A 13,897-nucleotide genomic window follows, 5' to 3' on the forward strand; every position below is an offset into this window, starting at 1 on the left:
AAAGGCAGCAGCAAAAGTCAGTTTGCTCATAGTAAAGGAAAGGACTGTTTTTGCCTATTCTCTTGCTTTAGTCATCATAATCATTGCAGAACCTTAAAAACATGGAATCTGAAGCTGGCTAGGCACCAGGAATTACAAACCTGAGGATATACAAGCACAGTAGTTGGCTGAGAAGCACCTACAGCATCAGAAAATAGCTGATGTTCATATTTTACCACTTTAATATCACTGGTATTAGCTGGTGATTTTAGCGATGTCACAGAGATCTCACTGTACCAGCAAATGTCAAGGATGTAACCACAGACCTCTGGTGCCTCAAATTGATACCACTTAAGGGTAAAATGAATGTTGATGAATTACTATATAAAAGCATGAGAAGTCCCTAAAAAACACTTGCTCGTGTTTCTTTAGTACTGCCCTGACTTATTGGAAAGCTGACTGTCGTTTTGGAAGATGGCAAGTATGGTTGAGGCTAAGCACCAAAACTATGCAGGGTTTACAGATAATTGTTTGGAAACTCCTTTGCAGAGCTGGCAGCATCACTTTGCTTGCTCTGTAGAACCTGAAAGAGCTAACCCCAAAACCCAGGCAATTTTTAGATTGCTGAGGGTGACTTGGGCTGGAATGGGACACTGTGCAGGACTAAGGGAGTTTAACAAGTCAGACCACTGGTCTGCAGTGTTACAGAAAGTCCTCTATCACAAGGAAGCACATAGGCCTTCTCATCCTGGAGTTTATCAGTATGAAGAAGGAGCAGAAAGTGTTCGGATCTAACTAAGCTGGAAATACAGCTCCCATGAGATCCTACTCATGGGACTAATTGCAAGTGGCTAAAGGACTATCAGCAACCTCTATACTATATGCATGGGGTACTAGGCAGGTTGTCTCATTCTGCCCTGTTCAGTCCCCTAGCTCATCTTAGGAACATAAATAAGTGAAAAAACAGAGTTAAAAAAAAATAATCAGGGGAAAATAAGTCAGAGCTGAGAAATCCTTAACTTTTCACTCATGTCCTAACAGAAGAGAAGGAAGCCCTTAAAATTCAATCACTAGTAAAGCTTTTCTCCCATATACAGCCTGTTCATTTCTCTGTGTCTGGAAGAGGTGGTTTTAAAATGCAGCAAAGTTTGTCTCACACTTTCCTCTGTATCTTAATTTCCTCACTCAGCAGGGTTCTAAGTCCATGAGGAAAATACAATTCCTTGTGCTGGTTAACCAGCCAGCAGAGGATATGTGAAGGATGCACAGGCTGATCTAGTCATTGCTCTCTCTTTCAGAAATCATGCATGGTAATATTAATTTATATATATATATTTATATTTTTTTTTTAATGTATAATTTCGGTATTATTGTTTAAAATGCAGTTTGAACTTGGAATACAAATTGAAAAAAGGACATATTTACATCATTATTATTAAATGAGATTCTTGCTCCTTATGCAAAGTTGGTTTTGCTTCCACTTAGAGAATTTACCCAGGTAATGGTTCCTGTCATAAACTAAGCTGTGTGTTGCAGCTCCTACAGACATCAGTGACAACTGGGGAAGGTCTTCTGGTTCTGTGTTCCTGCCTTTGAGCTGATCCTGAAAGTCCAGCAGGAGAGCTGTTTGCAGGGCCACATGAGGAACCAGACACAGGGTGGGGGAAGACCCAGAAATAATCTCTCTTTCTTCAGGTTAGTTTTAACAGGGAGCAGGGATGTCCAGCACTGCTGCTGGGAGAAAATCTGAGTCTCTTGGGGTGTGATATGGATTTTTATTGAGCAAGATACTCGCTTTTTTAAATTCTCTTTTTCTGATTGGTGTGTTCCTCATTACTGAACTGGTACATGATTCTGTACTGCAGAGAAGACAAAAAAATTACACCTTTTAATGGAGCCTACATTATATTTTTTTTTTAATGTATAATTTCGGTATTATTGTTTAAAATGCAGTTTGAACTTGGAATACAAATTGAAAAAAGGACATATTTACATCATTATTATTAAATGAGATTCTTGCTCCTTATGCAAAGTTGGTTTTGCTTCCACTTAGAGAATTTACCCAGGTAATGGTTCCTGTCATAAACTAAGCTGTGTGTTGCAGCTCCTACAGACATCAGTGACAACTGGGGAAGGTCTTCTGGTTCTGTGTTCCTGCCTTTGAGCTGATCCTGAAAGTCCAGCAGGAGAGCTGTTTGCAGGGCCACATGAGGAACCAGACACAGGGTGGGGGAAGACCCAGAAATAATCTCTCTTTCTTCAGGTTAGTTTTAACAGGGAGCAGGGATGTCCAGCACTGCTGCTGGGAGAAAATCTGAGTCTCTTGGGGTGTGATATGGATTTTTATTGAGCAAGATACTCGCTTTTTTAAATTCTCTTTTTCTGATTGGTGTGTTCCTCATTACTGAACTGGTACATGATTCTGTACTGCAGAGAAGACAAAAAAATTACACCTTTTAATGGAGCCTACATATAAAAATAATATATATGTATTTATGTACCACGATGCCTTTTCATTAACTTTGAAATGATCAGTCTCTTCTTTGTTGGAGGAAATAGAGGGTTGGCCATGATCTGTCATGAACTGCTGTGTGTGAATAAGAGTGCTGTGGAGGAGCAGTGACAGGCTTGACAGCTAATTGTTATAGACTTCTGCTGAATACTGGCCATGGTGAATAGAGCTTGATTGGATATTGAAGCAAAAAAAGGTTGTAGGTGAGCTGGCTTGATATGTTAAGGCAAAACAGGCAAAGCCACAATCCTCAGGGACTGGCAGTGAATTGTGTTGCCTGTGCTTCTGTCTGCTTTGGACTTTTCTCTCTTGGTCTAATATAGTGTTTTAACTTTATGGGTGCAGTGACAAACAGAATGGGAGGTCTGTCTTTGACTCTGTGTCACATTTTGATCAGTGACCTGAAGGAGGTGAGAAAGTGCCTTATCATCGTAACTGTGAATGACAACAAACTGGGGGGTAGAGGGGTTTGACATCTTTGAGGGGTCTCAGGACATGAGTGGATAAAGCCCTGAGCAGACTGATCTGATCCCAGAGCTGGCCTGGCCTTGAACAGGAGGTTGAACTAGAGGCCTCCTGTGGTCCCTTCCAACCTGAATTATCCTATGAGCCTGTGTCTCTAGACATAGTGGTCCTGCCTTTTAAAAAAGGCTGTTCTGAGCCACTGCTGATTTCCACTGTGTTCCTGTGGCTTGGTGCTCTTGTAAGACACTCTGAGCTGCAGCAATGTGACCTGTGGAGCTGAAGTCAGGAGTCAGCTGTTAAGTAGGAGTGCTGAAAAGCTTTGCTTGTCTGACATGAAAGGCAAACACACAGCAGAAGGTATGCAACCTAGGAGGCAGGCTGAAGCTCAAATATCCTTCCTGTGTCCTTGACAAGCTGGTTTCAGTCTCATCTGAGGCTGGTGTGGCTAAAACTCTTTTATTATTTAATATTAATTTATTTATTTATTTTGTCTGGTGTTATGTTCTCAGAATTAGAAGCTTTTCTTAGAGAAGTTTCTGCCTCCTTCCCTCTGGGGTCTGTAGCTGGGTTTCTGATGCACATAGTGTCCTCAAACACTGAAGCTGTTATGGTACAAAAATGTGAAGAGTTTTAGAGAGAATTATCACAACCTTGCTCTTGAGGGTTTCAGAAACAGGGGCTGAGAAGAGGCAGGACCAAGGCAGCAGAAAGAGTGAGAACCAGCTTCAGCACACCAACACTTGATAGCTAAAAATACATTTATAACTTATTTTACCTTTGAGTTGAGAACCATAGAGAATGAAACTTGCAACTTTTTGGTGATTCTTTTCTTTAGTTGAATAGCTTCTTTGACTTTTTCTGAATAGCTTTTGTAATTAAGATCCAGTCTTACACTCTTCTAACTTATCTTGTACAATTGGGTATTCTTGGTTTTGTTTGCTATTTTGGTATTAATGGTCTGGTTAACAAGATTTCTATGGTTACTTTTCAAGTATTTTGTGAATAAACATTTTTCCAGGACAGAGAAGAGCTGCGCAATGACAGTTTTCAGCAATAAACACAAGCCAAGGTGCTTTGTCTTCAGAAATTCAACTGATGTGAATCCCAAGACACAGTAATTGCAAACAGGACAAGGCCAGAGTTCCCCAAACCTGTCTAAAATGGCAGCTGATAGCAGGGTCTGCAGGGGGATACTGGGAAAATCTCTTATGCACAGTTCAGGAAAAATATCCACTTGGAGGCTGATCACCTCTAGTCTGATACAGGGAGTGAATTAGTAGACAACCTACATGAAGAGAACTTGCAGATAGCTGATGGTGAGTGTTGTGCCTGTAGAACTGTGAAGGAGAGAAGGAAAAGAAGATGAGAAGTATAATTTTGTGTTATATGGAGAACAGAGCAACCTATTTCAGTGAGGAGGGACAATATTCAAAACTCATCTATTCATATAATTCAACATCTCTAAGGAGAATATAAACCCTGAAAACTTCTCAAGGCTTAGGCACATTTTCAGCTTTGTGTTGAGTCACCATAAATACTTTGATTCCAGCTCTATGAATTTTAAAACAGTCTTTTTTTAGTTTTCTTGTAGACTTTGCATTGAATGGTCTCCTTTGACATTCACGTTCATGCTTGCTTGTTTGCATGGCATTTGGTGCAGGCAAAAAAGTTGTCCCTTGTGGCTGTATAGATGTTTGTATCTTCCTTGTGTTGTGCTGTGACCTATCTGGACAGACCTCCTGGGGAGGGAACAGAGCATGTGTTTGTGTGAGCAGAGCTCCCTGCTTTTGTGGAGCTTTCTGTTGCATTTTGAAAGAGCTCTGAAATACATCTGCATTGTGTATTCATGCACAGGTGAAGCAGACCTAGTGAACTTCTGGAAGACACCTCCTTTATTAATTTTATATTCAACTGTAATGAGCAATTACCCAGTTCTTCTCCTGTTTAGCACCCTATGATGTTTGATGATAATGAGAGATTTTAAAATGTCACAAGTTCTCAAGCAATTAGGGCGAAGACATAACAAGACTTTTTTATGTTTTAAAAATTATCTGCAATTCAAACAAAAAAACACTAGAGAGAATGGGAGGTGCTGGGAACATGACTTTTGGTTGCTCTTCTTCAAAACTTTATTTATAAAGTCTGATTTTTCAGTTATTGTATGTGGTAGGATTGTCTACAAATGGCAGAATGACAAGCAAAACGAACTTCTGAAAATGCTGATTTTAGTTGCACGCAGTAATTAGAACAGTGAGCTCTTAGACAGATAAAAAATCCTGGCATATCCATCACATCACACCTGTTTGGTGAGGTATTAATGAGATGTGAACACTGCCTGGTTCTGGCCTCTGCACCAAGCCAGACAAACACTTCAGAAACATTTCTACAGCAGCTACTTTAATTCTCTGCAATACCAGTTACTCCTTTAATAATGCAGCTTTATGTTTATTGCACTGGATAGCAGACCTGCTTCTGTATGCAGAATGTTTCCTCTTGCTATTTTTTCTGTCGGCAGGCCAACTTATCTTGTCCTAGTGCATCAGTGACCACCTGCTGTGGGCAATGTATCCGTTTCCTTGATTGCCATGAAATCATTTTCGCCAAATAATGCCACATTACAACAGCATAATTTAATTTGGAGCTGTTTGTTATAGTTCTGCTTCCCTCCAGCTCTGGCACCCTCCCAGAAAAGGACCCGTGAGTAGTAGCAGGTCAGGCATTTTCCTGAAGTGATAAAAAATCACCCTACACAGTTCCCTGCCAGGTCTTTTCTGCTGCAGAATTCTGGCATAATTACATTTCTTCGGTTCTGCTTGTGTTGTGCTAAAAAATAATAGTAATATTGCATTTTTTTCCCCTAGACTTTAAAGTCTAGATTACAATCCCTTGCTATTCTAACTTAATCATGCTGTACTCTGAAAAGCAGGAGGTTGAAGATGCATTGCAAACATTGTTTACATTTAACAGTGAAGCTTTTAACTTCAAACTTGTACAGAATTATGCACTACATGAATAGACTCCAAGGCTAGAAGAAGTCCAGGGTGCCTCACAATTATTCCCTAATGAGAATAGTAATGAAAGTTGAGCTTGTGAGCATTTGGCTTTTTGTAGCGCTTTGAATTTAATGTACATGGTTTAAGGCATTTACTTCAATATAATTTAAGGTATTACCATGCAGAATGTAGTTTATTAACCATTCTACTGTTTCTCTAAAAGTATTTATAGTAAACTTTATACAATTAATCAAAAGAAGACATCGTAAAAACCAAAATCAAATGTATTGCCAAGATCATAAATGTCAAGTATACTGTTATGCAGGCTTTGTATTACTTCAGTTGCAACTTTAAAGAACTTTTTAAGTGATTGGAGAAAGGAAGTTTATTAAAGGCTCAGCAGGTCTTCTCTGCACTCTACTGTTATTAATGTAAATCACTGCATTGTGATAAAGGAGCAGGCAACTTGGTAGGAGCAGTTTGTAATCAGGTTTTCTCTGTGACTACCAGTACCTTCAGGAAGAAGTTAAAACATAGACCAGCTTGCTTCCTCTGACAAACAAATGCAAAGAGATTTTTGAAGAAAGAAAAGACACTGCAGACCAGTCATTGCTGATCTGGCCAGCAGGTCAAGGGAGGTGATTGTCCCCCTCTGCTTCTTTCTGTTGAGACCTCACCTGGAGTAATATGTCCAGTTCAGGAGGCCCCAACATAAGAAGGCCGTGGAGCTTCTGGAGTGAGTCCAGAGGAGGCCACAAAGATGATCCAGGGGCTGGAGCAGCTCTGCTCTGGAGACAGGCTGGGAGAGTTCAGGTTGTTCAACCTGGAGAGGAGAAGGCTCCCAGGAGACTTAGAGCACCTTCCAGTGCCTGAAGGAGCTATAAAAATGCTGGGGAGGGACTTTGGACAAGGGCAGGTAGTGAGACGACAAGGGGGAATGGATTAAAACTGGAAGAGGGGAGATTTAGGTTATACATTAAGAAGAAATTCTTTAGTGTGAGGTTGTTGAGACACTGGCCCAGATTTCATGGAGAAGCTGTGGCTGCCCCATCCCTGGAAGTGTTGAAGGGCAGGTTGATGGGGCTTGGAGCAGCCTGGACTGGTGGGAGGTGTCCCTGCCCAAGCAAAGGGGTTGGAACTAGGTGGTCTTTAAGGCCCTTTCTAACCCAAACCATTCCATGATTCTGTGATTCTATGACCTTGTCTTGGAGTATATCCCCATACCTTTGAGTAGCAGCTGGATGGTTAAAATATACACATGGGTTTCCCTTCGCAGGCTAAAAAACCCAATGCATTTCTTCCCTATAGCCAGTGTCTTGGGACTGGGAGGTCTCTGCAAAAGAGAGATGTTACTAGAGATTTTGGGCATTGCTCTTTTGGCAGCAGAGTTTTCCTCTATCTGTGAAGGAGAAATTGGCCTCTACTGATAATTGCTATTGCAGCAGTTCCTCAGAGCTGCTGAGGAGCATTCATGGGAAGGTGAAGTCTTCACATGCAGATGATGTGTGATGCCCATGGACCTGAATGAACAGCTGCATTTCTCCCCTCTGCCCCATACTGTAAGGATTGCACTTAGATACAGGTGAATGCTGTGAAGTGCATTTAAGAACAAACCACACAGGTGATAACTCAGTGCAATGAACTGGAGCAGTTCCTTGCAAGGGCTACAGGACTGGAGAATATGTCTGAAAGTGAGAGGGACCACTGACTGTCTATCAAAAAAGCAGTTTATGGCATAACTTCGTAACAAGCCGTGGGATCTACATGGTTATTAAAGGCTGTTGAAAAGAACAAATATAGTAAATGTAGCAAAAACACTGATTAGAAAGCGGAGAAAGAGAAAGTATAAGTAGTTGATGAGAAACAGCATTACCTTCTATGACAGTAGGTGTACAGCAGCTGGTGAAGGTAAAAAAGAAAAAACCTGTGGGTGTTACCTATCTGTATGGCTATTCTGTCTGAAGCACACATCCATACCAAGTAGGACTAAAAAAGAGAAGCTGTAATTTTCTTACCTCCTCCGTGGTCTTGAACATGGGGTCCACTCTTAGTAAACAGACACTGTGAGGTTTGTAAGGAAATTCAGCACTCACCCTTTTTCTAGTGTGTAGTTCACTTTATCTTCAGTCCAAGGTAGTTTGTAATGCTTGAAGCAAAGGTTATTTCTTTGCTTTTCTTAGGCAACATTAATATATTCCCTTAGATACTAAGCTAGGGAAAAATTCACTAAGACATTTTAGTCATTTTAGTGTATTGAACTTGAATTCTGGTTGGTAGATTTTGATGGCTACTGGCATGATGGAGACATGATGGGGGTTTAAACACAACAGAAGCACAGAAAGCCCTGGGTTGGGTTTCTGGCTCTGGCCTCCGCTTCTCCACGTTTCATTTTACATGTCTGTGAAATGTGAGTAAGGGCTGGCATCTGCTTTGCAAACCGTTTTGCCACTATTAGATTAAAAATACGACTGAAGGAAAGGATGTTGTTTTACTGTTAATATGGGCTTGATGAAGTTATGCAGAATGCAGAAGAAAAAAGTGAGGAAGTTTTCCTCCATTGTGGTCGTTGTGACTTTTAAGCACAGGAGACTTGGAATAGGTATAGAAAGAGAAGTACAGTAATAGGTCTCCCGTGGACATTTTGAAATCTACCTCTTTGAAGCTCTTTAAAACTATTAAGTGTATAGAGGATCCTGTCTTAGAGCCAGGTTACATTAAACACAGTTATTCTCATAATCCGGGAAGCTTTAGCACTAAGAGATGTTAGCTATACACTGTTTCCTTACTGTAGTCCAGGGAAATCAAATTAAAGCTGAAGTGAGCAGGGGACATGCAAACAACAGAATATTCAGAGTTCTCTGACCACTGAACAAGCTGGTAGGAAAAGATGCTAATGGCTCATGGAAATAAAATGGATATCTTACAGATATTGTGCCTATTACAGAACAAAATATGGCAAATGGTACATGATGTAGTTTGTAACACTGTCATGAGAGGTGCTAGTGTGCAAGTGATGGGTGACTTCTGCCCATCTGGGATCTCCTGCTACTCACAGGAGCTCCAAGGCCTGACCAAGCTTGTGTCTGGCTTAGGAAGTCTTGCCTCAACCAAGATGTTCACCCTTTTCTCAGACACAGAGCACTGCTTACAAACCAGCATTGCCAGGAACTTAAATAAAACCAGCCCTATGGAACAGATCCATTCCTGGGACAGCACTTGCTTGATTTTGTAATCAGGGAATACCCATATCAGCATTTGCTTTGGAGTGATGCTTAATCAGCAAGGAAGGATTTGATTGTGGCTTTCCACAATGCCAGCCCACAACCACTAACTTGAAGTAGAAAGTACCAACATTTTCAGAATTGCCCTGAAATAGAACTGCAGCCATGTAGCAAGGCCTTCAGCCCTTCCCTTTTCTACTTATGCTCCTACAAAGAAGTGTAACCTCAGTTGAATTCTCCTTAGTACTCCTCTTGCAGTGAAGAAGGTTTGGGTTGGCTTACTGGATTCCAGTTGTGACAAAATGGGGCAATTTGAACTTTCAACCCTACGAGAAGTCTGTGGCATTTCAGTGTCTCCTTTCAAGTCAATTGACCTCGACTTCTGAGTGTGGTGGAGCAGCTGATGTCACCCCTAGCTCAACTTCCAGTTTTCCTCCTGGCTTTTCCCTATTTGTCTGTGACTACGCTCAAATTACCTACAAAGCAAAGTGTCAGCTGAGACAAGTAGAATTGGAAGAAAATGGCTCTGGTTGTCTAAGGTGCTCTGCAATATTTGTAATCTGTGGATAAGCAGCAATCAACAAAACTAAGAATAAGTGGTAAGTACTCTAAATGTCATAATGAGCTCAGTCATTGAGATCTGAATGCCATTTATGTTGCCCTTTGATAATAATTTGTGATTGCCACTCAAGAAGGCAATCATGTATCCAGTACAGCTAAAAATTAGGTGCATAAACCAGGCTTTCCATTCCAGTCTGAACTGCTGTGAAGTATACTTAAAAGGATCTCTGACTGCATTCATATTTAGGTGGCTTGCATCCATGTCAGGTATTAAAAGAGAAAGGAACCTTAAGTAAAAGAATTTATTTGGGGAAAATGTGTGTAGATTACAGGTATTCTTTGGAGAACTCTACAGATAATGAGCTCATGAAGTACATGTTCTGATGATAACAACATCTGATCTCTTTCATGCCTGCATCTATATTATTTGAAGATCTTGATAGTCCAGATCTGGCATAACAAGCACCTCATTTGGGGGTTGAGTTTTTCCTTTTTCTTTTTTCTTTTTTTTTTCTCCCTCCTTCTTTCTTTTTGAGTTAATTATTGGTGACTACCGAGTTGTTTTGGCTTGATTTTCAGGCTGTGACAGCTTTTATTTCTTCTCTGCCTCTAGAAAGAACAATTTTAAAATATTTTCTTATCTGCAAAATTTCCTGAAAGATGTAATGCTCTGAAACTCTTTTGGCTGCTTTTTCCCCTTGTGTATAAATGCCAGTTTAATCACAAAAGTAATTTAAAACCATGTTTGATACTGATGGACAGTTATAACCACAGCATTATTGGCAGAGAGGAGAGTACATATGTGTTTCTTCATCATAAAGGAGAAAGGTGATTGTGAATTTCTGAGCTTGATGGAGTTTTTCTACTGGAACAAGTGTTGATAGATTAGCATTTCTTCTGCTCATAGCAATACTTTGCTGTGTTCAGCTGACCAGTTCCCCCACACCCTGACATATGTGTAAAAAGTGTAAAAAAAAAAAAAAGCTGTGGGGAGCCTGGAAACAACATGAGCTGGGCTCAGGAGTAACACGTGTATGCTGTGTGCATCCAAACAAGGAGAACGCAGCTCATTCAAACAGTTTCTAAAAGCCTACTCCTGTCTTTGAAGTCACACCTTTCCTTACCATATCTGCCAGTTGTTCGTTCCTAGCATGAATGGGTTTTGATTTTTTCAATCACAAATCTTTGCATAAAAAGCAGTCGTTATACCACATAGACAGCAAAAAGTAGTTGTGTGTGAAAATAGGACACCAATCTTAAGAGACAGAAATTTCTTCCCAGGCCACAGGGCTTCTGCATGAGGTAAATTTATTTCATACATCCTGGGTTTTGCAAGCAGTCTTAGAAAAAAATTATCTGTATTCTGTGAGGATGTATAAAGCATGCATCAAATCAGATAATCATAAGCTACTTCCATCAGAGCAACTTTCCAGCATGCTCTGGTGGCTCTTACATGTGTTGTATGTATTATCTAAACATTGAGACATGGCTCAACAAGGGAGGTAAACATAGAAAATACACCTTGGCTACTAAATATAACCATTTGCTAGTGAACTTTGTGGACTTTGCATCCAGACTATTGCAGCAAACCTCAAAAGAGGCTGAATAAAGTAATTTCATTTGATACTAAAAGAGAAGTATGTTGCAGTAAGGAGCTATTGAAAGGGAGCTTGTAACTAACGGTGTTTGCCCAGAGGTCTGAAAAATGCAAGATTTATAGGCAGAAATATTGAGTATCTTTTATTAAACCAGCTGATTTTAACTGGGAAAAGTGGATGAGCTTTGAATTGCAGTGTCTTCTCCTCAGACAAAACAGATGCAAACTTCAAGCCAAGTGCTGACTGAGAGAGATTTAATAGGAGAAAGATAAAGAGCTCTTGCAATAGAAAAAAAACAGTTAACAGTGGTGTTAACAGAAGGTGTTTCGTTGCCTCCTTTAAAGATGAGATCTGAGAGGGCAGACAGAAACGTAGTGGCTTTGTGAAAACCTTCTCCAGCTGGTATCTGGGAGTTTCTGTTTTTAGACAACACATTTTCACTCTGGTTCTTCCTAGCTGTTTGTTTTCAGCTGTGTGCTTTCCCAGGTGGTGAGGCAGAAAAGCTAGACAAGAAATGGTGCTGAGATTGAGACTTTGGGAATCTACAGGTAGCAAACCAGGGCCTGTCTGTAAATGCCTGCAGAAAGCAGAAGGAGCAGTACCTGCCAGGCAAATTGTCAATAAAATGGACATTGATTTGTGGCTTAAAATCGGGGCCTTGCTGAAATAGTTTTGGGTACTTGCAGCTGTGTAAATACATAAGTCTGATTAGTTGTCTTCTTTTTTAAATCAATATTAATCAGATTTTCAAGTAATTTATGTCATTATTGGAAAAAAAAAAACAAACACAACAACCTTCTGAAACAGTTTTTACAATTGAAGAATTCAGGTATGAGAGAAATAGTCCCTGGCCCACTTGGTAGGGTACATCCTTGGAATGTGAAATACTGAAGGGAATAGAGCAGGAACTCAAATATTTGTCTTTCATATGCCAGACAAACATAACCATTATGTACTTAACACTGGTTACTAACTTAATCTATTCATTGAGAGAAAACATGTGGCAAGGACTCAGGACTGATTCCAGGTAGCATTCATCCCACAAGAAAAAAAAATCACAGAGTGAAGAAAAACAGTTTGGTTGTTTTGTTTTTTTTGTTTTGTTGGGTTTTTTTAATAAAATCAATTAATTTGCTTTTTTCCTTCGATAATAACATGATAGATGATAATGCTAGAGGGACTTTCCAAGGCACAGTGCTCCCAGGAAGGAGTTTGGTAGCACAGCAGCAGAGTGCTAATGAGTTGCTTCTGCAGTGGTGTGTCTTTGGCTTCTGGCAGTCCAGACAGGCTTCAAATGAGCTATTAGAAGACAAAGACTTCTTAGAAAGTAAAGGATTGTTTATTATTTGATAGTATGTTTCAGAGATTTTCCTTTGAGAAGCTTTCATTCCTGTCTGCTGAGCACGGATGTATTTGTAGAAGCCCAAATTTGGAACTTTATCTCTTGTTCCTGTTCATAGTTTGGTGTCCAGCCCAACAAGTGTCAGTTTTCATTGTGCTGCTGGCTTTGACATCTCAGTTGCATTTGGAATTGATTATTCTGGGCTCAGTTTTGGATCAGTCCTGCAAGCCACTAAGTGTGAAGCTGCTGTGCCTATCAGTCTCTTAAATACCATGATGCAACTTGATAGAGTTTGTAGAGTTGGGTTTTTTTACAAAAATTGCCTTATTCTCTCATCACAGTAAACAATACATTGCTATTCATTACCAATTATGTCTTACAGGACACTGCTCAATACTGTCAAGCATAATAAAAACACACTAAGTAACCTGACAGATCAAGTTGCAGAATACTTCAGAAACCAAGTTCACACAATTCTATAGTTTCAGTGAATTAAATACTACCTTCCATAAATGTAGTAGAAATTGATATGCAGAGTGGAAACAGTTGTCATGCTCAGTCCAGGTTAAAAATTAGCAACTAATATGTTGGTTAGTCATGCATACGTAGACTGAAGTGGGCCAGTTTAATTTTCAGTGTGAATAGTTTTCATTGACGTATTTAACCCAGGTGATTGAAATACAGTAACTTACTTAGTGTTAAATATCTACCTTTGGGGGTTTCAAAACAGATATATTTCCAAATGTAGTGCATGAGGGCCTTTGCCTTCAGTGAAGAAGGCCAAATCTTTAACTCTGAGGGAGTCATATAGGGAGCAGAGCTTTTGAAAGCTTTGTTGAGACTCTCTCCTCTATTATACAAGACAAGGGAGGCTTTGTGGTCTTTAAATTCAGATAATATATTTTCATTTTTCCCAAGCCATTAACCACAAGACTCCAGAATTGTCAGAGTATTTAAAATATTTATTTGGTAGTCTAAAAGAAGAATGTTTGGAAAACATTCTGGTGACAGCCTGGGAAATACCCCTTTAAAAGTGTCCATATATCACACAGACCCTAAATTTTTGGCTTACTCCATTTTGCATTCCAGTCTGCATTTGAATGTAAGGGGAGCACTGGAGTGGTCTAACTGATGCACATTGTTAAATTGTCACTGTGTCTGCTGTTTATGGAAACTTTGTCACATGAAACTGTCTCCTTCAAATGGTGAATTGCATTTTCCTGCTG

The sequence above is a fragment of the Chaetura pelagica genome, unplaced genomic scaffold (genome assembly GCF_000747805.2).
Source record: "Chaetura pelagica isolate M959 unplaced genomic scaffold, ChaPel_1.0 scaffold517, whole genome shotgun sequence".
Classification (NCBI taxonomy): Eukaryota; Metazoa; Chordata; class Aves; order Apodiformes; family Apodidae; genus Chaetura; species Chaetura pelagica.